This window comes from Macaca mulatta, chromosome 12 (assembly GCF_049350105.2).
Source record: "Macaca mulatta isolate MMU2019108-1 chromosome 12, T2T-MMU8v2.0, whole genome shotgun sequence".
In the NCBI taxonomy this organism is placed as follows: domain Eukaryota; kingdom Metazoa; phylum Chordata; class Mammalia; order Primates; family Cercopithecidae; genus Macaca; species Macaca mulatta.
Genome location: NC_133417.1, coordinates 45,798,439 through 45,821,742, shown reverse-complemented (window position 1 = coordinate 45,821,742; position 23,304 = coordinate 45,798,439). Strand labels below are relative to the sequence as shown.

Below are 23,304 nucleotides of genomic sequence, written 5' to 3'. Positions count from 1 at the left end.
GTCTATAAAGAAGAATAAACAATGCTCCTTTTTGTCCAGGAGGGCTCTTGTTTAGATGTATGTATGTATGTATGTATGTATGTATGTATTTGTTTATTTAGAGACAGAGTCTTGCTCTGTTGCCCAGGTTGGGGTACAGTAGCATTACCTCAGCTCACTGCAGCCTCCACCCCCCCAGGTTCAAGCAATACCTTCCTCGGCCTCCTGAGTAGCTGGGATTATAGGCATGCATCACCACACCTGACTACATTTTTTTTTTTTTTTAAAGTAGAGATGGGGTTTCACCATGTTGGCCAGGCTGGTCTCAAACTCCTTACCTCAAGTGATTCACCCACCTCGGCTTCCCAAAGTGCTGGGATTACAGGTGTGAGCCACCACCCCAGCCCCTTCTTTAGATATTGATCCTGTGACCTCCTAATCCTTGTGGGACCTTGGTCACTTTTCTTGCTTGTTCTTCCATTTCTTTCTCCAGACTAATTTTTCTTTCTCGATGTAACTATATTTAGTCCAATAACCTGAAAAGCATTTCTTTGATTTTATTACCTTTTCCCTTTCTTCTTCACTTCATTAAATCACCTGATGTAAGTACCTAGATACCTTACGTATCACTAATTCCTTCACCATTTGCAATCTAACATCCAGTCGCTTCCCTTGATAGAAATGGCTGTTTCGATGGTCACCAGGAATAATTTCTCAGTTTATGCTCTTCTGTGTTTTGAGTCCCACTCTGCCATTCAGTATCTGCATGAGTGCAAATAAGTTACTAAACCTCTTTACATTACTGTTTTCTGATCAGTAAAATAGATAAGATAATAATAACTGGTAGAATGTACAAAGAGTGTCTAGAGCACAGTACAAGCTTAATGAACGACACTTTTCACTACTAGTACTGCACCTCGGCTTCTTTCTTTGCCACACTTTACCCTGCTGTATGTCCTCCCTTTTAATATTTTCTTATGAATTCTTATATTGGATTGTTATCTTTAGCCACATGACATTTAGACTCCTCTTTGTATTTCACTTTCCCTTGCCTGTTTTCTCTGCCTATCCCTTATATTTAATTTAAAAATATACTTCTTGAGCACATAATATGTGTCCAGCATTGCAGATATTTTTCTCGTAATTAGTTTTGCTTCTTCTCATCTTTCTGCAAGATCTTCATAGCAATCTCTTCTGTCCCCAGTTTTAACTGTCACCTCTAGGACTCCAAAATTTCTGCCACTGATATTTACTCCCTGCTTCCAATCAATTTTTTTCCCAATGCAATGCTGAACATTCTACTTTCTCTTCAAAGTCAGAGATGAGTAAGAATTTCTCATTTCTGTTAGCATATTTAATCCCCTGTACACTCAGATTTAAAGCAGAAAGAACCCTTTGACACTTTGACACTTCTAACTTGAAATCATTTTCCAAGTCCTACTCCTACTGAGGTTACTTCTGCAGTATCTCCAACATCACCTGTTCCATTCTCTACTCACATCTCATAATCTAAGGTTAAGCTTTCATTATCTCTCTCTCAGATCTTTGTGTGGCTGACTGTGTTTTTCCCTGATAGTCATTAGCTTCAATCCACACTACCTGCAGTTTTGGATTTCTCTTACCTCTCAATATGTGACCTAAGCACACACTTAAAAAAAAATCTTTCAATCATTCAAGTTTGCTGAATCTTATAGACAGTCTCCATTGCTAATTCAAAAAGTGTCTCAATTTTCTTAACTATAATCAGATTAAGAAACACTTCTTGAATTAAGGGCCCCAAACTGCTTCATCATTGCTTTCTGAACAGGTGCCACTCTTTCCTGCTTTTATACCTTTAGGTAAGACTTTCATCTTTTGTGTGAATTTGATTAAACAAATAAGATTGAATATTCAGCATATAAAACTGCATATGTTCAAAATTACCGCCTGAAAATCACCCATTAAACTTATTATACATGGTTTTGTGTATATAGCTCTGAGGATAATTTGTACCTATAACTATATTATAAACAAGGTAATGTTTAGCATAAAATAAAAAGCAAATGTAAAAACTAGAATTTTATAATGAATTCACTTAGAGGTGGAACAAAGATCAGCATAAGAAAGAACTGATTCTTTTCTAATATCTATGCCCTAACACATTCCTATTGAGTAGCAGGAATAATCACTATGCTATTACATTTTTATTTCTTTGACCTGTTCTGTTTACTTGCTTTTGATTTTGCATGGGGTATATGTTCGAATGTTAAGACTGTATGCATTAGGCAGCTGTCTATATTAAATGCTTTTTTCTTTATATAAAATTTTCTACCATCCTTCCAAACATTGTTCAGAAGAATAGCTTGGTAAAACTTGTTTCTCATCCTTCCAATCATACATATGTTCCACCTCCTTGAAAATGCACAACATTCTCTGATGGTTATATGGCTTTCATCTCATCCTGTTTTATATGTTCAATATTAGAACATTTGTCATTACTAGAGTTATTGCTCCACAAGATCAGGAATTTGTCTTCCCCATCTTTCTACACTCTTCAGTAGCAAATCAAGCATATAATACTCAAAACATATTTGCCAAATTGAATTGAAACCAAACACTGTTAGAGAAATAAATATGTAGGTAACACTAAACGTTAGTAGTATAAACATTTTTTAAAAGATTAGTTTATAGACCAGTGTTCAATGAGGCATTATAATAATATAATTTCAAGTAAATCCATTTAGACTTTCTCAAAGATTCACTTCATGTTAATATTAGTATCTTAATATAAACTGCCAGTCATATCCCAGAACAGAAATTATCCTATTGTAGCATGTGCTGTCTTTTTATTAAACTAAAAACAAGTTAGTTTACAAAAAGATAGATCTATTTCAGAACATGGTCAAGAGTTTAACACAAAAAAGAGAAACTCTAGAAGAGATTGTATCAATTTATTTTGGAAAACCAGCTTGTTTTCTACAATCATAAAAACTTAAGTTTTTCTATACCTGTTGACTTTGTAGTTATGTTTAACCAAATTTCTGGGTTTGGGGGATTTTTTTTTTTTAATTGTTGTTGTTACTTATCCGTACTTATTTTCTTTTCTCAAAGGACAAAACCACAGTTACCAAAATAGAGTCTTTGACATGTAGTTATCAAGTTGAAAACATCGTTATAAATAAATGAGAAAATATTTTGTAGAGCTCAACTTCATACTAATTATCTAATATGGTTTTCAGCATCTTCTAAAAATGAATTAGTAAACACAATGATTTACTTGATTACTTCAATTACTCATGCACGTTTAAAAAACTTTAAAGATTTTTAGATATTCTATCTATTGGATACGTATTTCTATAATATGTTTTACTATTAATAACTAGTTATTTCTTATATATAAGGAAGGGAGCTTAAGCAAAGAAATCTGTGATCTTTGGTCATTCAAGATTTTGTTTCCAACGACTTGATTAGGTACTTGATTAGGTAAGGATTTATCTTGATACGAATCAGGTAAAAATCAATATGTTTAAAGTATTTTCACTGAGGCCATTGGCTTTTGGGTTTTACCTAATTCATGTTCATGAGTTAGAAATTCATTAAAGTTATCATACCTGGTTCTCCTTCTTGTCTACTTTTTGGTAAGAACTAAAACCAAACATAAACAGGGAGAAGCAATTAAGCTTCAAACAGCCCCTGAAAAATCAATAGGAAGAGGGTGGCTGTTTAAGCTTGTACAATTCATTTAAACTATGTATTGATATTTATTCATATCTCTGGTGACATTATTTCTTTTAAAGTTTTACAGTCATCTGAATATCATTTTTGTTTACCTTTTCCAAGCAGTATTTATATCAGGGATAGCAAATAGCTTTACTGCTATTCTTACTCTAAAAGATTGATAATGATTTATAGATGTATCTGTTGAAACAAGTCTAAGGTCATTTTGGAGTCAGTGGTTGGGAATGCCATCATGGATTGGTGATGTGTCAGAGGGAAAACAACAACAACAACAACAACAACAACAAAACAAAGGAAGTTGCATTTTGATAAACGAAACTAAAAATGGGAATTTGTATATTCTTGAACTCGAACTCTTGCAAATGACTTCATACAATTTAATGCTTAAGTATATAGAATGTCATATTTTTGACTGATATATTATGCATTGATCTTTTCTTTCTAACAAGGTTATAAGCCCCTTGGTTACAGGGATCAGGCTTTATGCTTTCTTATATTTCTGAAAGCCCTTAGGAAAGGGTAAGGCACAGAGTAACTTCAACATATAATTTTTACGAGAAGGCTGTTGAATCAGGCTTAATTGCATATGTGTATACCTAATCTTTTTTTTTAAAGGAGCCAATATATTTTGGAAAAGTTACGCAAGTATATGGTATAAGAAAAATAAAGCAGCGTGAGGAGTATTCCATGAAAAGTTCATCTCCCTCCTACAATGGGTTTCCAGTAACTAATTCTTTCCAGAGGCAACCAATTTAAACTATTTCTTGTGTATCCCTCCAGAAAGAATTCAAATACAGAGTCTATTCATGTACTTAAAGTGATAAATGTATGGAAATATAGTCATAGATATTGATAAATAGCTAACTCCCTTTCAACACATCAGAAAGGCTATATACACTGAGTTCTATGCCTTTTAAAATTAATTAACTTCGAAAATTAGTTTTCATTCACTTATGTAGATTGACACATTCTTCTTCATTCAAGCATATACCTTTTATGTATGGATGCATTGTAATGGATGTCACCAGGCTTGCAGTAATTATTTAAATTGTTACTTTCCTTTCCCTAATATATACAAAACAGCAGTAGATATCCTAGCATCTTTGTGCATTTGTGCAAATATATTTATGAAAACATTTTCTAAAATTAGAATTACTGTGGTGATGAGTTGACAGATGTTTCATTTGCTGGATTTCTTGACATTGCCCTGGAGAGAGATTATCACAATTTTCAACATTTGTGCTGCTTTTTACATCCTTGTCAGATCTAGTTTTGTATTATCCAACTTTTTGATATTGATCTAATAGAGTAGGAAGGATGTCAACTGGTTATTTTAGTTTACCTTTTTTAATTGAAAGGGATATTGAATATCTTATGTCTGTGAACCGTTACTATTTCTTTATGAATCTTCCAGTTGGCTTGATTGTTATCTTATTGATTTAAAAGAACCCTTGTATGTTTAAAAAATATGCTTTTTGTCATATAATGAAATATTTTTTAAAATAGGATGAAATATTTTTCTGGCTTATTGACTGTCCACTGACTTTGTCTATGGAGTTTATTGTTGCAATATGGAATAAAATATGTTTATAAAATTCAGCTAACGTTTGTATTTTTATTCTTATTTTAAAATGATTACCTCTTTGTTATATCTAGAATATATTATAGCATAAGAAGCCAAGTAGAGATTCAGCTTTATTGTTTATCCTCCAGATTGGCTAATGAGGTGATACTGCATCATTAATTTTGTTCTCTGCTATTTAAATTGCCAACTTTTTCATATATAAAAGCCATATGCATAGACCTATTTCTAATGTCTCTGTGCTCTTTAATTATTAATATCTTTATTGATATTCATTTGCAAAAAGTATTTTAACTACTATTACCTTAAACGACTTCTAAATAGTTGGAATATATACAATTTCTACTCATTAAGATTCCTTTTTTTTTTTTTTTTTGGTAAGATTCTGAATGATTTTTCTAGTTTTTTAATTTAAAATAAGCTTGGAGGGTTTCATTAATATGGTTACTATTTTGAAAGGATTGTTTAAATTAAGAGAAAATTGTTATCTTTACTAATCCAAGACCAAATAATATCTTTATTCAAGCCTTTTTATCAGATTCTTTGTAGAATTTTGGATTTGTATAAATGTTATATAGTTCTTGTACATTTTAACTCAAAATACATTTTTATGATAAAATTTTAGTTGACCTTTTCTTCCAGTATATGCTCTCTCTATATATGAAATATATTTTTCTGTTATTTTTGAAACTAGCTACCTATTTTTTGAATTCTCAGTTTATTTAATTTTAATTGATTTTATAATTATATGGTTATACTAACATGTAATGACACTGTTTTCTAATGTTATAACTCATTTCTAATATTATACCTCATTTCTTTCTATTACTTAATTGTGCTAGGTAGTATTTGCAGAACAACATTGGTTTTATTTATGATGTTAATACAAAAGTTTATAATGTTTCTCCATTTATATCAAATCTAGTGAAGTATCTGTCAATTCTTATTTTAAGAGTATTTTTATCAATGTTGAATATCTTCAAATGTATTTTAGTTATGGAACTGATTATATTTTTTTTATTTGACATAGTAATGTAAATAATTATTGGCCAGGCACGGTGGCTCAAGCCTGTAATCCCAGCACTTTGGGAGGCCGAGACGGACGGATCACGAGGTCAGGAGATCGAGACCAGCCTGGCTAACATGATGAAACCCCGTCTCTACTAAAAAAATACAAAAAACTAGCTGGGCAAGGTGGCGGGCGTCTGTAGTCCCAGCTACTCGGGAGGCTGAGGCAGGAGAATGGCGTAAACCTGGGAGGCGGAGCTTGCAGTGAGCTGAGATCCGGCCACTGCACTCCAGCCTGGGCGACAGAGCAAGACTCCGTCTCAAAAAAAAATAAATAAATAAAAATTTAAAAAAATATTAATATATTTTTATAAATAAAACATTTTTGCATATATATTTTAATTATTTTAAAATTTGTTTGCCTGTAAGACTTAAGAAGACATTTAAATACATAAATGGCTTTTGGATATATACAATGTAATATTTTCCATTTCGCTTGTATTTGCCCCACTTATTTTTATAAGATGCCAGTATATAGTCAGTCAATAACTAGTATTATCTTTAGGTACATTTAAAAAATTTTTTATTGCACCTGAACATTGCATAATCTAGAAAAGATAATTAATAAGAAGTCAGTAAAAGACAACTTCAAAAGGAGGAATAATTTGCAGTGAAACATTTACATAGACAACAATGCCAGGCACGGTGGCTCATGCCTGTAATCCCAGTACTTTGGGAAGTCGAAGTGGTGGATCACCTGAGGTAAGGAGTTTGAGATCAGCCTGACCGACATGGTAAAACCCCATCTTTACTAAAAATACAAAATTAGCCAGGCATGGTGGCACATGCCTGTAATCCCAGCTACTTGGGAGGCCGAGGCAGGAGAATTGCTGGAACCCAGGAGGCAGAGGTTGCAGTGAATGGAGATCGCACCATTGCACTCTAGCCTGGACAGCAAGAGCAAAACTCCATCACAAAACAAAACAAAACAAAAAACAAAACAAAACAAAATGGTAACAATGAACACTGATCTCTTTGTGTTTCACACTGTTACTCTTGAATCATGCTGGTTAAACAATAATTATTTTCTTTTTTTCTTCTAAAAACAAAAAATGCTATAAATTCTGTCTCTCTCTCTCTCTCTCTCTCTCTCTCTCTATATATATATATATATATATATATATATATATATATATATATTTTTTTTTTTTTTAAATAGAGCAGAGCAATGACTTGAAACTAAAGAAAATATCAAAGCTCAAACACTGAGAGCACTTTAAGACCAGGAGAAGAAATATTCAGATGCCGTCATGAAAATAAACTGTCAAATAATAAGCAAATAGATTTTGTTTTCTTTTGCAGAAGACAAGTAATTCTGCTGGTGACTGAAGACAATAATGGCTGCTCATTATCACAATGACCTAATCACAAAAATCAAACAGATGCTATTTCTGTTTTCTTAAGGGAGATGCATCAACAAAGCATGGGTGTGTGATGGAGACATTGATTGTGAAGATCAGTCAGATGAAGATGACTGTGACAGTTTCTTGTGTGGACCACCCAAATATCCTTGTGCTAATGACACCTCAGTCTGCCTGCAGCCAGAGAAACTCTGCAATGGGAAAAAGGATTGTCCTGATGGCTCTGATGAAGGCGATCTCTGTGGTACTGCATGTTTAATTGCACTGGCTTCTCCATGAAAACTACCTTTTAGTTCACTTGCTATTACTTGATATAGTAGCATTCATTCCTTTCTTTCCCTTTAAATGTAGCTTTTGGCACTGAACCTTATCTACATTTTTCAGACACTCTAAAGCTGCAGTAAAAGTCTTAAATGTGATGAGAAATTTCTGAAAATAAGACAGGAAAAGCTAGCCTATATTGAAGTCACTTAATTGAAGAGCTGTATTCATCATTTAGATCTCTGGATGGCCAATGATGTTCCCCTAGTTGAACTGATTATTTGTTAAATGAGTCACTCAGAACAAGGAAAACTTGTTATTCCTCATCTGTGGGATAGAGCTTACCACCACCCTACATATTTTGATAAGCCTTCTAATCATTACAATAGAAACTGATTTTTAGGAAGGGGAAGAGACTGGGTAATAAAACCAATTGAATATTACCAAATTTAATATAATTTTCCTGCAAGTTTTTAGTCTTCATACAACAGCTTTCTTTAATATGCCTTATCTAGTTAAAATAATTTCAATGAGCTTTGAAATCACGTCGACTAGCAATCTTTCTTACCAACCAGCACATACAAAAGAAAATTACATTTCCTTCTCTTTTGGGAGATCAGAGATTTAGTAAAGAGATTTTTTTAAAGTGTTTTCTAGATAATACTGAAGGTGACATCAATAGATAATGAAGAACAGTTTACAGAATGATAAGAACAATAATGAGATGACTTGAGGCTGTGAGGAAATGACTTTAGGAAATAATGAAGCTGACTGATTGAAAGTAGGAAAGACAACTACATTGAAGCCTAAAGTTATATTTTGACCTCAAATTAGCATTAATAGCATACTGAATGATATAAAAAAGGATGATTTTTTAACATATGTGGGAAAATGTCTTTTTTTAAGTCATGATTTTATAAAATAACCTTGAAACAGTGAATGCACCAGTCTTCATTCGATTAGGCTAAAATTATACAAAAAAATTCAGCCAAAAAAAAAAAAAAAACAAAAACTAAAATTGAGCAACAAAATTTATAAATAAAAGATGACAAACTTCGTTTTTCTGTATTCATTTCTTTCTTGCCCAGCTCATTCTTCATAGTGGTTGGTGAGAGGTTTGCTCATGAAGGTTGTAAATACAATTCTAAAAGAAATTATCAATACTCTTAAAAGAAAATATAATGTAATTATGGAAAAACTAGACTTCAACAAGCTTAAATTCTTTTCTTCAATTAAGTCATTTGAGTAGGTGACTTAATTTCTTAAAATCTTGATTTTCTTATAATTAAAATAGAGGCAATGGTTATCTATCAGGTAATCATGGTAATAATGCCTGATGCCCTACTGTTATTGAAAAATATTAGTACTTTTCTACCTTTTCCCCATCCTTCAAGTTAAAGAAATAAAAGGCAAAAGACAGAAAGTACACCCATTGAGAGAAATGAAGACAATGATAAGAAAACTCAACCTTATTTTCCTATTCTTCACTTTCCAAATTAGGAAAGTAAAAGAGTAATGAGGGAATTTCCTCTTAATTCATTTCTTTGTCTACTTCAGAATTGAAAACCATTTCTTATCTAGCCATATGGTCATTACTTCAAGAGCTTTGCCCAAACATTTCAAAATATTATAGAGACTGAAATAGATTATAAGGAGGAATCTGGTGTGGAAGTACCAGAAGAGGTAAAAAGACAATTTTATCATGATTGCAGCATTGTGTCATATTGAACTACACACCCCACTCTTTCAGAGGTGAAGTCATGAAGAGTTAGAACAATGAAAACAGAAAGCAAATACTGGCCAAAAGATTAAACTGCCTTTTCCATGGTTATATGCAATGTATATAAGGAAAAGGAGAACCCAAGAATGTAAATCTTCTAATTCTAGTGAACAGATTTTTTTTTTAGGGAAATTTTTAAATACTTTCAAAAGAAAAAGGATTTGCACTTAAGAAACAAACGAAAATAGACTTTAATTACTCTAAAATGGAGTTATATTGATCCTTGTTATAATAATATGTCAAAGATAAAGCCAGATGCTAACTAGTAAAACAGTAAGTAAAGATTTTATTCATTAGTAACTCTTGTTATAGAGAGTCCACTGTGAACTGAGCTCAACTTAATGAAACTAAAGACTGGAAACTTTTTGAAGGTTGGGGTGTGCTAAGGAAAAGCCACTAAGCAGGTTAAGGGGGCTGCTCCACAAGATTATGCCACCTGGGTTTGATAATTAGTGCTTAACTGGAGGGGAAAACAGACTTCTCTCATCTTTGTGACAAGAGGCAGTGGCAGCAAGTGAGAGTAAGACACCCACTGGGCTGGGAGGGAGAATGAGACTCAGAGTTACCTTCTTAGGTGTTTGCACTTCAAAAAGAAAGCTCTGGGCTCCTTAGAAGGCAGTTCTGGGTAGTAGAAGATTTACATCTCAAAAAGGCACACAAAGGATTTATAATTGCAAGCTTTCTAAAGTAACTGCTCTAAGAGGAGGTTCAGGACATATTTGCCTATTATCATGAACTTTCTCAGGCAGGCAATTTAATGTGGGGGCTGGGGTCATTCGAGGGACATACATTTAAACTGTTGGACAAATGCTAGTGATTGTTCAAGTCTCTCAGTATGTATTTTGGCCCAGGGGCATGGGGGTGGGGGGTGCGGTGGAGGTGAGGGCAGCAGGATGAAATCGTTTCTGCTGAGAGTCTGCAGTTTTTATTGGCCAAGGCTGAGGTCTAGCCAAGAAGAGGACTTAGAGGATCCTGACTAGTGTTTGGTCAAGAAGTCTTTGTCAGGTAATAAAAAAATTTAGAAAAAGTTTCAGGATTCATGACAGGTTTAGGGCTAAGTAAGAATTAACAGGTTCTAATTATGCAAATATTGGCGTTAAATTTATATATTCAATTTCAGATTTCAATGTGAATTTCATTTAACCTAAAATCTGTGACTTCATTCCACAGATAGTAATAGAAAGAGACACTTTGGTACTGAGAAAACAGTGACATTTGAAATAAGCTAAAAGCATTGTAACAATTTTTTTTTTTTAAACCTCCTGGGCACAATGACATTTCTTTACAGTTATTTTCTGGGAAAAGAATGCCAATTGGACTAAAATGGGGCAAATACTTTGAAATGACTGCTGTTTTGAAATGCTTTTGATTATGGATGAGAAACATATTTGGAGGAACCAAGAGCTGAACCTGTTTTTTTCTTCAAAATAATACGAAACTTGAATTGCTAGAGAAAATAGTTAATATAATCATTTTCCTTTTCTTATTACTGTAGCTTCATTGATGGTGACATTATATGAAGAAGAGTTGACTCATACAGAGCTTTTAAAATGTAGATATGTTTTTAAAAGCCTTACATTTCAGGCCAATTTTTGTACTAGATACATTTTCATAGACAATCAGAAATATTTGCATTATATAAATAAATATTACTGCAATTTACCAATTATTAGACAATAGTCTTTTTAGTATATCTCAAAACATACACAATTCAATACGGTTTGAAATCCACTTGAAAATATTTTTAAAGCCAAGAAAGACAAAGCTTCTTTCAGCCTTATTACTATGTATCTAATGGCACACAGTGGTAGGTAATGGTGCGGTTTCAAAGACAGTTATCTGCCATTTTCTTTAAGGTTATAAGAGTGTCATATTGAAATTTTCTCAAATAGACAATTCTGACTAAAATGTAGGATAATGTGTGCTTTTATGCAATTTTTCGACTTTAAAAAATTCATCAAATATTTTTTTTTTTTTTTTTTTTTTTTTTTTTTTGAGACGGAGTCTCGTTCTGTCGCCCAGGCTGGAGTGCAGTGGCCGGATCTCAGCTCACTGCAAGCTCCGCCTCCCGGGTTCACGCCATTCTCCTGCCTCAGCCTCCCGAGTAGCTGGGACTACAGGCGCCCGCCACCACGCCCGGCTAGTTTTTTGTATTTTTTAGTAGAGACGGGGTTTCACCGTGTTAGGCAGGATGTTCTCGATCTCCTGACCTCGTGATCCGCCCGTCTCGGCCTCCCAAAGTGCTGGGATTACAGGCTTGAGCCACCGCGCCCGGCCTTCATCAAATATTTTTACCTCGTTACTCAATGTTAGGTACACACTGGTAAACAGAAGAGATATTTTCTGTACCCTCATGGAGCTTACAATTTGGTGATGAAGTAGAATAATAAATAAATATATTTAAAGGACAGCTGTATATTTAAATGCTGTTTAAAAAGCTAATCTTTTTTACAAACTAACCATATTATCTATATAATCAATCGTATTTTCTGTGTAATCAATACTATTGCTCATTATTTCAGCCAAAATACCAGGACAACTTTTTTTTTTCTTTTTAGTGTTTTGCTTATGATGCCTCCATGGCGTCATTGAATGAATCCTACTAACCAATATGTGGGGCACAATATACAATTCACTTAAAAATAAATGCCCACAGCCAGTAAAGGATAAAAAGTAATCCGTTCTACATTATAACTCCAAAATAGACTGTACAAGTGTTGCAAAAGATACATAGACATTATGTCTATATATTCATATATGTGTATATGGATATACTTGTTCATTTATTAACATCAAGATATGTCTAATATTCAGATCATCATGGTATATACATCTTTTTTGGAAGACCTCTACAAATGATTTTGCACAGCTGCTAAAAGGCTCAGCATAATCTTTCCAGTTGTGATAGAAACACTGAGCTCACTTTACATTTCTGGGGTAAAGCAAACTATACTCCCAAGTTTTATAGAAATGAAAATCTTCCATTTACAATTTCTATCATATAGAATTAAATTTGGCCTTTGGATGAATTCTATCATCTTTTCTATACCAATCCCTGAAGAAAAAATAAGCCAAAGAGGGCTTTCTTATCTTTGTTTGTAGGCTAATTGTAGGCTTAGAGAATTGAGTTCAATGATTAGTATTTAACTGAGGAAAGCAATTGATAAGACCTATAATCTGTCCCTCTAGATGAATGTTCGCTGAACAATGGAGGCTGTAGCAACCACTGTTCTGTTGTTCCTGGAAGGGGAATTGTCTGTTCCTGCCCTGAAGGACTTCAACTCAACAAAGACAATAAAACATGTGAAATTGTGGATTACTGTAGCAACCATCTAAAGTGCAGCCAAGTGTGTGAGCAGCACAAGCACACAGTTAAGTGCTCATGTTATGAAGGTTGGAAGCTGGATGTAGATGGTGAAAGTTGTACAAGTGTTGGTAAGTAACTGTTTTGTGTGTGTTGCTATATTTAAGGATAGATCTTGAAAAAACCAAACCCCAAAACTGCTTCTGAAAATTAATAAAAGGATTCAACTCATTTTAGATAAAGCATTTAACGATTATGTATTACTTTAGACCTACTATAAAATTTCTGGAGAGATAATATAATAATCCTTACCTTTGCAATCCATTGAACTGTTACCATCAGATTATTTTTTTCCTGAAACATTGATTTTATTATCGTATCCCAGATGGGCTTGTTTTTGTATATGCAAAAGCATTTGCTTTGTTTCTCTGTGTATGGTTTTTTAGGGGGTCCTACCCCACATTCCCTGTTGTTATTTCTACTGCTCTTGAAAATTTCTTGCTCTGGTTGTGTTTATCTTCAAACTGCTTATTTAAAACATTCTGCGGATTCTCTAGGTGGTTTTTCACAGTGGGAAAGGCAAAGAAAGGCTTTAGATTAGGATATTCAAACTCTAATTGTATAACTTATATTCATTCTGTATGTGACCCTAGGCAGGTTACATAATACTTTTGAGCCTCAGTTTTCTCATTTTTCAAGTAACATTGCCCATTTATAACCATTTCCTGCTTATAGCATGTTGTAAGAATAGTATGAAGGACTTGTTACTGTGCCACACAGCCACAGAGTGTTTAAAGAAGTGTCACTTTCCATCCACTTCTCTAGATTCTTAGTCTGAGTCCACAGGAAACTTAGAAGTCCATGGATAAAATTGAAGAGATTCAGAAACTTTGTTTGGGAAAATATTATAGCATTATTTTAACTTCTAACTGAAAGTTAGTATTTCTTTCCATTGTGAATGTATGCCACAGACCACCAAAGTCATTAGCAGCAACTATGAATTTGCTGATAGAATTAATAGACATATTCATATCCCATTATAGTTGCTGCACATATCTCAAAATATCACTTATGTTCAGGCTTTGCAACCCACTACTAATTCAGTAGTGGGACTCCTTGGACCCACTGCTGGATCTTATTATTGAATATACTAATAAAATCCTCTCTGTGGGGGAATATCTCCTCAACTTCTCCTGAGATAAAAAAAGAATTAGAATAATAATTAAAATACTCTATCAAATGAAGTTTGAATTTCATGACATCAAAATAAATATTTAAGTAAATACATTTATTATTATAGTCAAACATTACTTAATTTCAATAACTGCATTTCAATGTTTTCTCATCTATACTTTTAAAAAAAACTTTATTCTTACTGTTTTTGCACTTCTAAAAACTTTCTAGTATTTGCTAGCACAACAGGGTGACTATAGTAAAAAATAACTTAATTGTACATTTTAAAATAACTAAGAGTATAATTGGATTGTTTGTAACACAAGGATAAATGCTTGAGGTGATGGGTACCGTATTTACCCTGTGTGATTATCATATAATGCATGCCTATATCACAATATTTCATGTAACTTGTCATAGGTAGTGACTAACTGGGGCCATTGACACAGGGGGTAAAGGAATTTACCAAGACAGTTGTGGGTAAAGAAAGGCAGATTTATTAGAGAAAGCATGAAAATACATTGCAAGGTTGCAACAGGCAGCACATCAGAGACAGGACTGTCTGCAAAGAGGCAGGGACTGGAAGAACATTTTATATGGTGGTGCTGGAGGGAGCTACTTGTGGAATGAGGTCATTGTGGCCACAGGACAAGGAGGTCGTTGTTTATGATGAGATTAGCCACCTGTCCGAAAGATTGTTCATTGTTCTTCCCCACTTGGAGCCCTCCCCAACGTGGAGCCCCTTTCATATTGTTGCTTTCTTATCTATCAGGCCTCCACATAACCTAGAAATATGCTACTATAACACCTACTATGTACTCACAAAAATACAAATTAAAAAAATTATTAAAAACCACAACTTTCTGCGGAGTCCACGTGCTTCATCAGACTGCTAAGAACCCATACATTATGAACCTCTGTTCATTTTGTTTCTTCCACTTAGACTGTACTTTCCTCGCTTCATCTCCAGAAATCCTGGATATTCTTTGAGACGTACTCACTCAAGTCTTTTTTCATAAATCAAGTCTTCTTCCAGATATCCTTACTTTCCATTTATTTTTTCTTTGTATGTCTAGAATATATTGTTCTTGAATATGTCTGATCACATTTTTAATCGGCTGTTTTATATTCCTAGATATCTTCTTATTTCTTATCTTCACAATAAAATAATACAAACCTTGAGGTTAGAATTCAGGTCATAGACTTTTCTCTTGTGTTTTAAATAATATCCAGTCCACTTCTGGGAAAATAATATACAGTTAATAAATAAATATATTCTTTCAGATATTATTATATTATTTTAATCTTTTACTTTAAATTTTGTTTTGTTTTGTGATTATTTCTGTAGTAGTTTTCTTATGACCATTAAAATTTGAGTCCCACAGCATAAGTTTAGCAGATGTTTATTCTACACTTTCTTCTTCAATATTCTCACACAAAGTAATCAGCTTGAGAGGCTGAAAAGCAGCAATTTGTTGTGACGCTAATAGTCATTTCGTTCGTCTGTGTGTTTCAGATGAAAAAGCAATAGATCAAATATTGACCTCAGACACATTTGTGATCATATTTCACAGGAGAATTGGCTCCAGATGTCCAGATGTTTGTTTTGGATACACATAACAAAATGATTGAATGTCTTAGAGTGCTTATATATCATATGAAATAAATTACAACTTACGTTTAATGTTAGAGTAATTCAACATTCAAATACAGGTGACCAGAGACAGAGATAACTCACCTAATGGAATTGACCCCTCTGCCCTCAGCTCAGAATAGAACTGCAGGGGCAGAAAGGAGGTGTTTGCTTTCCTCCCCATTGTAAGGGTCGTAGATGACTCTCCTATAACAAAGACCAGTTAACAAGAGAAAATCATAGCAAATTTATTTGATCATAGTTTTTTGTTTTATTGTTTTAAAATATAGCAATTATTTATTGATAGATAATTTGATTAGTAGAGTTATAAATACAAAAAGGAGGAAAGATTACCAGAAAGAAGACATTATTTCTAACAAATCTTTAAGAAAATACTGATTATTAAAATGGCTTTTATCTTATAAGTATTGCATATACAGTTTTAGCTCCTCAGAGCCCTCTATCAATAAGTCGCCTGAAATAGTAAAAAATTTGCTACTGCAGCCTTGGGGAACATTTTTTAGTGTTGTGTTGGTGCTTCTCTGACAAAGCGTGCTTTTAATCAAGACAAACAGTCCCATATTTATGTAAATCCTAAATTCCAAGTATAAGCACTGCAATTGAACTGACGGACTGGAATAAAATAATAAATCCTTAGATTAACTATACCATCTTCTCACAAATTATTTGAATTTCATAAAAATATGAAGTGTTAGCATAGAAATGAAATGGCAACTGACTTTATGAAAGCTCACACATTGAAACTAAATGAAATTTCAAGCTGTGGTGTGGAGTTATTCTGTTACCAGGCAGCACTCCCTCACCATAAAAATAGCAGCTAGGTACTGATTTCTTAATGCCAAACTAATGATGATTTTGAAGACCAACCTTGCTCACTGTCATACCCATGGCTCAAATGGAGAACTTTTCCTGTCTCCTGATTTCCTTTCTTTTAGCTTTGTTGAGAAGAGCCCTGAAAAGGAAAAAAAAAAAAAAAAAAAAAAAGATCATTGAGTAAAAACATAATCTCCTGGAGTATCATCTTCTTATTGCAGATACCCCTTCACAACAACAGGAGCCTTTCAATCAGCCACACTCCAACAGGTTCCAAGTCAGTATCCTGTAAGGTTCCCATAGACCTGGAGAACTTCATGCAAACTTCTTGGTGGCCATGAACCTCTCCATGTACTTATCATAACCTTCCAGTTCTTGAAGTTTCTTTATTTCAAAAAGATCACCTTCCATAGCAAGCGGACAGATATGGGAGTCACTGCAGATGCTCTGTGAAACCATGATGAGCTCAGGACAGTTCTCTTCTAGGTAAAGAATTTTAATGCAAGGACAGCAAGATATCTTTACTGAGACCTGAGATATCTTCTTCCAGTTGAGGATGAGTCTGATGACCTGCAGCTCTCCTACTATGTCAGGTATACTTTGAATCTGGTTCCTGGAAAGGTCCACCACCTCTGGTGGCCTAGGCTACAATGTTGGGTGATAGTGCTCCCAGTTGGTTCCCAGAGAGGCTCAGGGTCTTGAGGGTAGAGAGTTGCCCAAAGGTAGATGGCAGCTTTCTCGGGTGACTGCTGTTTAGGCATAGCATCTCTAGATTTGTTTAGGATTGCATAATCTCATTAGGCAGAGCAGTTTATGTTGTTCAGGGATAGGTTCTTCAGCTCAGTGAACTTCTGTATCAGCAAAGGCAGTAGGTTCTCCATCTTATTGTTGGACAAATCGATGGTCCTGAGATTGCTCATTAGTGTCTGCAATTCTAAGAGGAACTTGGTCAGCCCACAGTCCTTAAACTGGGAGACAGCAGTTTAGCGTGCCCATTCCACCTGAGTACCGAGGGCACCGTTTCCTATACTAGTGCTTCGGCCCACATCTCTCCTATGGCTCAGCTGCCAGATGGTTCAGCTGCCAGATGGTTCAGCAGGGGAACCCCAGGACCTACACTAACCAGGTTGAGTTCCCTGGACTTAGTGAACCTGATGATAGTTTTATGTGACATAGAAACCTTCAGAATGAAGACCCAAAGATCGAGGAAAAACTACCCATTTTTTACACTTAGGCTTAATGAAGTATGGACAGGTGTGTAGAAATATGATTGGACAAAAAGGGTGTGATCTAATGCTAATAGATGTCTGGGGGGATCCAGCACAGCCTGTCCGCTCCAATTCTTCAGAACCTGTCTGGGCAGCATTCCTTCCTCCAAGATACGGGGCAGACCACCTCTGGAATGAGCATCTTCAATTTACTTATGGCCAGCTCCTAAACAAAAAGGTTGGTGTCTTCATCAGGGTTCTCTAAAGGGACAGAACTAATAGGATAGATAAATACATGAAGGGGGGTTTATTAGGAGAATTGACTCACACAGTCATAAGGTGAAGTCCCACAAAAGGCTGCCTGCAAGCTGAGGAGCCAGGAAACCAGTCTGAGTCCCAAAACCTCAAAAGTAGGAAAGCCAATAGTACAGCCTTCAGTCTGTGGCTGAAGGCATGAGAGCCCCTGGGAAATCACTGGTGCGGGTACAAGAGTTCAAAAGCTGAAGAACTAGAAGTCTGATATTGGAGGACAAGAAGTATCCAGCATGAGAGAAAGATAGAGGTCAGAAGACTTAGCAAATCTAGTCTTTCCACACTCCTCTGCCTGCTTTTATCCCAGCTGCGCTGGCAACTGATTAGATGGTACCCATCCAGATTGAAGGTGGGTCTGCCTCTCCCAGTGCACTGACTCAAATGTTAATCTCCTTTGGCAGCAGCCTCACAGACACACCCTGGAACAATACTTTGCATCCTTCAATCCAATTAAGTTACCCTCAATATTAACCATCATAGTCTGGGAAGGTTAAAATAGTATTTTTAGGCTTTATGGCTGGCTTTGGGGAACGGGGCTGCTGGTTTCTATGACTCGCTCTGGGAAAGAGAGATTCTAGTTACTATGGCTTGCCTGAGGAGAGAATGAAGCATGAAAAACAGGAAGGCAGGAGAGGGTCCGGGAGAGACTTTGCTTCCGAGGTAGCTTCTTAGGCCTTCACTTTGTGATGCTGTTTTTTGAGCCCCAACAAAACTCTGGCAGTACCGTATGATTTCTCACTGTTAAGATTGCTATATTTTCCATCTGATTTTGTTCATAATTTTATAGAGGAACAAAAGTGTATTTCATCTTTTAAAGTTACAATGAAACATTTTTAAGTGGATAATTTTATCTTCTGGTAATTCATCTCTTCCTGAAATGTATAGTGCACTTTGTGCATGTAAAAAAAAAAAAAAACAAAAAAAAAAAAAAAAAAAAAAAAACAACAACAACACAACTTTATTCTGTATTTTGTTCACCCCTTTTCTTTTAGAAAAGCAGCAAATTGGCCAGGTGCGGTAGCTTACGCTTATAATCCCAGCACTTTGGTGGGCTGAGGCAGGCGGATCACGAGGTTAGGAGATTGAGACCATCCTGGCTAACATGGTGAAACCCCATCTCTATAAAAATTCAAAAAAAAAAAAAAAAAAAAAAAAAGCCGGGCATGGTGGTGGGTGCCTGCGGTCCCAGCTACTCAGGAGGCTGAGGCAGGAGAATGGCGTGAACCCGGGAGGCAGAGCTTGCAGTGAGCTGAGATGGCGCCACTGCACTCCAGCCTGGGCAACAGAGCGAAACTCCGTCTCAAAAAAAAAAAAAAAAAAAAGAAAAAAAAGAAAGAAAGAAAATCAGCAATTTCACAGTTCAATAAAAATTAACTGACTAGTTACTACTGGACTTTAAAAATACAAATTTCTTTTTCTTGCTTATTTTCTCTTTTCCATCATCTTCCGTTGATTTCCCCTTTTAAAATATTTTCTTTCTATTGAATGCAATACCTGTCCTTATCGCTGTTGACATTAAACAGAAAAATAAAATGATGATAGCAGTGTTTTGGCTGGGCATGGTGGCTCACACCTGTAATCTCAACACTTTGGAGGGCTGAGACAGGAGGATCACTTGAGCCCAGGAGTTCAAGACAGCCTGGTCGACATAAGGATACTCCCTACCTACAAATAATTTAAAAATTAGCCAGTCATGGTGGTGCACATCTGTGGTCCCAGCTACTCAGGTGACTGTGGTGGGAGCATTGGATGAGCCCAGGAGATTGAGGCTGCAGTGAGCCATCACTGTGCCAATGTACTGCAGCCTGAGCCAGAGTGAAACCCTGTCTCAAAAGAAAACATTAAAAAAAAGTTTTTCAAATTACAGCCATGATTGTTCCCTTCCTTTTTCCCCTTTAGTTTTCTTCCATAGTTCTCTCATCTTTTTTAAAAAATTTTTCTACACTCTTTCCTTCTCTGATTCTTTACAATCTGGCTTTTGCTGAATTGCAGAACTGATTCTGTTTTCTCTAAGTTCACTCCTAATATCTTATTAGTTAAATAAAATGATGTTTCATAAATGCTACTTTTATAACTTTATTTTTTATTTAATGTATCTCAAATCTCAGTTTTCTCATATATCTCAATACTCAATTACATTTTCCCTCTTTAATTCATTTATTAATAATTTAATCCATTTAGTAATAATTATAGTAATTCAATTATTAATCACTCTTCTCTGAAGTATTGATTTATTTTAGGACCACCTAAAATATGCTACTGATTGTGATGTGGATAGGAGGCAGGGAAATACTGGGTAGAACAGGTAGGTTCCCCGCAAGGGCCCCACCCTCAAACCTGGACCTGCAGCCCAAATTGAGAACTTTACATCCCTGTTTTCCTGCTTGAATGTTGCCTTTTCCAAAACCACCCTGGCCCACCCTGTGTTCATAAAAATCCCAGGCTCCACTGCCAGCAGAGCAGCAGAGAAGAAGAGAAAAGAAAAAAAACAGCTTGGCGTTGGTGAGAAGCAGCTTGACTTCAGAGGGATGGCTTCAGAGGGATGGCTTGATGGCGGGACCTTGCAGAAGAGGTGTTAGTTAAATAAAATGTCATTTTATTTAACTAATAAGATATTAGGAGTGAACTTAGAGGAAACAGAATCAGTTCTGCAATTCAACAAAAGCCAGATTGTAAAGAATCAGAAAAGGAAAGAGTGTAGAAGAAAAAAAGATGTGAGAACTATGGAAGAAAACTCAAGGGGAAAAAGGAATGGAACAATCATGGCTATAATTTGAAAAACTTTTTTTTTTTTCAATTTGGCCTGGGACAGCTGAACTCCCAAGGAAGGCCACCTTTCTGGTCCATACCCTTTTCAGCTCTCCATCCCACTGAGAGCCATTTTCATCAGCAATAAAATCCCCTGCATTTACCATCTTCAATTCTTTGTGCGACCTGATTCTTCCTGACACCCAATAAGAGCTCGAGACACAGGGGGTTGTCACACTGAGATGTTAAACACTTAAGCCACCCACGGACAGCAAATTAAAAGAGCGCACTGTAACATGCCTTCTGAGGCTCTAGGGGCCACACAGAGTTCTGCTCCTGCCTGCGCCCAGAAGCATTCCTTCTGGCCCCTGTGAGCACTCACCTGTGTGCTCCCCTTCCTGCGAGGGGTTGAGAGCTGCAGGCTGAGTAAAGGAGCCACCCGCTTCGCAAGTCCAAGTCCTGTGAAGGGATCAGGGAAAATTTCCTGTTTCGATTGCATTTTCTTCTGGCTCCATTCCTGTTTATCCGGCAGCCCAATGGCAAATTTGAAGGATATTTCTAGTAACATTGCAAATAACATTATAGGTTTTTTTTTTTTTTTTTTTAAATCTCAGACTGAATCAGGTTGTATTTTCGCATTAGTTTTTTTTTAGTTCTTATTCTCTAATTTTTTTTTCATTTTTAGGTTTTTAAAATTATATTTATTTTTTAATTAAAACCATTTCTAGGAAAGAGATTGTGAATATAAGCACAAAAATGCGTACATATAATGGTTGTGTTTTGGTACACTGTGTCCACTACCCAAAGCTTAATTTTCACATGCCTCTATGTGTATTTCCTTGGACAACTCCTTTCTACCCTGAACCTTCCCTTATCACCCCAGATATGATTACTGTGGCATTTACATCTCCAGCTACATAATTTTTTTTTTTTTTTTTTGCGGCAGAGTCTCATTGTGTCACCCAGGCTGGAGTACAGTGGCATGATCTTGTCTCACTACAACCTCTGCTTCCCAGGTTCAAGTGATTCTCGTGCTTCAACCTCCTGAGTAGCTTACAGGCATGCACCACCATGCCCAGCTAAATTTTGTATTTTTGTAGAGACAGGGTTTCACCATGTTGGCCAGGCTGGTCTCAAACTCCTGACCTCAGGTGATCCTCCTGTCTTGGCTTCCCAAGGTGCTGGGATTACAGGTGTAAGCCTCCATGCCCAGCCTATCATTTTTCTTACTATCTAATTCTACTTCCCCAGGTAGCATCAGGTCACCTCAAGATTAGTTGGCTAAGAGTACCCTTTGTCTTCTCCCTCAGTTATCAGTAATTCTGTCAATAGCTGTAGTATTGTTTTTGGTCTTCAGGGCCCACAACCTCAACTTATCTTTGATTTTTCAAATTTCTTGCTGCCTTCTCTCTCCATGTCTTAATTTTTTCTTCACAGTGTTTCTTGTATTCAGATCTCTTTCTACAATTAAGTAGCATCTGCACCACAGCACAGGCCAGGAGATGCATATGTTCTAATGATGATGGCAGTCTTCTCTCTAGCAAATTTGTTTTTATCTTCTTGTTTCTCCAGTTTTTGAGGAGGAGGATATTGAAACTGAAAAAAAACATAGTATTTTTACTGACAGAGAGAGGAAAATCTGGATTCAGGAAAATGAAAATTAATAGAAAGAGTTCAAGATGAAAAATAAAGTGATAAGCAGATTTGCTGCTTTGGGGAGTAGTGAGTGATAAAAGTGAAGCCATCAGGGGAATGAAGCTGTGGGGGACTTAAAATCCGATCATCCATTCTTTTATTTCTCTTTAAAGAATGACAGATTTACATATCAGTTTCCAGCCAGATTTTAAAACTATCTCTCTATTATCTATGAAATTAACCTCAAACCTTTCTGTCTGCTATTCAGAGCTTTCTTCATTTTTGTTCATTTTCCCTCTCCAACGTGAAGTTTCATCATCATTCACTGTGGATTTTGACTTTAGGCACATTATTGCCATTTTCATCATGAGTAATGATAGTATATGCACGACTAAGAATGTGTAAAGCGCTTTCATATGTATCTCTTCATTTAATCATCATCTTCAAATATTCCGTTTACTATCATCTATGACTTAATAATATCTTCCACATTCCCCCTGGAAATTTGAATCCTTTACACTCTTCAAAACTCCCTTATCTACAAATAATTTCTTCAAGTTAATTATTATAATTGTGAATAGCTACCATTTACCCAACACCTAAAGTATGATCATTTATTTATTACTTCCAAGAAACCAGATAGTCTTAAATCTCTCATTTTATATCTATGGAAATGAAGACACAGAAAGGTTACTTCATTTGTTTAGGG

At 35.4% G+C, this 23,304-nt stretch overlaps 1 pseudogene; it reads right to left on the bottom strand.

Annotated features, from left to right (window-relative positions):
* Positions 1–17,007: 17,007 nt before the first annotated feature.
* LOC106992565 (leucine-rich repeat-containing protein 57 pseudogene) lies at positions 17,008–21,540 on the bottom strand (annotated as a pseudogene).
* Between the last annotated feature and the right edge of the window lie 1,764 nt (positions 21,541–23,304).